The sequence below is a fragment of the Colobus angolensis genome, unplaced genomic scaffold, assembly GCF_000951035.1.
Source record: "Colobus angolensis palliatus isolate OR3802 unplaced genomic scaffold, Cang.pa_1.0 Scaffold3, whole genome shotgun sequence".
NCBI classification, from domain to species: Eukaryota; Metazoa; Chordata; class Mammalia; order Primates; family Cercopithecidae; genus Colobus; species Colobus angolensis.
Genome location: NW_012116265.1, coordinates 20,015,435 through 20,015,886, shown reverse-complemented (window position 1 = coordinate 20,015,886; position 452 = coordinate 20,015,435). Strand labels below are relative to the sequence as shown.

The 452-nt window shown below is 47.6% G+C and overlaps 1 long non-coding RNA gene across 1 annotated transcript in view; it reads right to left on the bottom strand.

Annotated features, from left to right (window-relative positions):
- Positions 1 to 118: 118 nt before the first annotated feature.
- Positions 119 to 452, bottom strand: part of LOC105517173 — an 8,352-nt gene continuing 8,018 nt past the window's right edge. Inside the window, exon 3 of the long non-coding RNA XR_001002628.1 lies at positions 119 to 349. This is a non-coding gene — a long non-coding RNA (uncharacterized LOC105517173). The remainder of the gene's footprint in view (positions 350 to 452) is intronic.

The following is a 452-nucleotide window of genomic DNA, read 5'->3' as shown; positions in this document are numbered from 1 at the left end:
TTAGCCAGGATGGTCTCGATCTCCTGACCTCGTGATCTGCCCATCTTGGCCTCCCAAAGTGCTGGGATTACAGGCTTGAGCCACCGCGCCCGGCCGAACAGGTCATTTTTATATGCACATTATTTCATTTTATCAAAACGTCATTAGACAAGTGTCAAGAAGGCCCATTCTATACAATGAACTCATTTGGGTATAATAACAAAATGAGTCAGGCATGACCTCATTCTCCATTGTTTCAGGCTTGACTTTGCTACAATAATCACTCCTCAGGAAAGCTGTTGCTATTGTTGCCTCTCTTTCTTCACATATCAGGAGGTCTTTTCCTGCCCATTCATTAAGAATCAAAGTCCTGCTGGGCGCGGTGGCTCAAGCCTATAATCCCAGCACTTTGGGAGGCCGAGATGGGCGGATCACGAGGTCAGGAGATCGAGACCATCCTGACTAACCCGGTG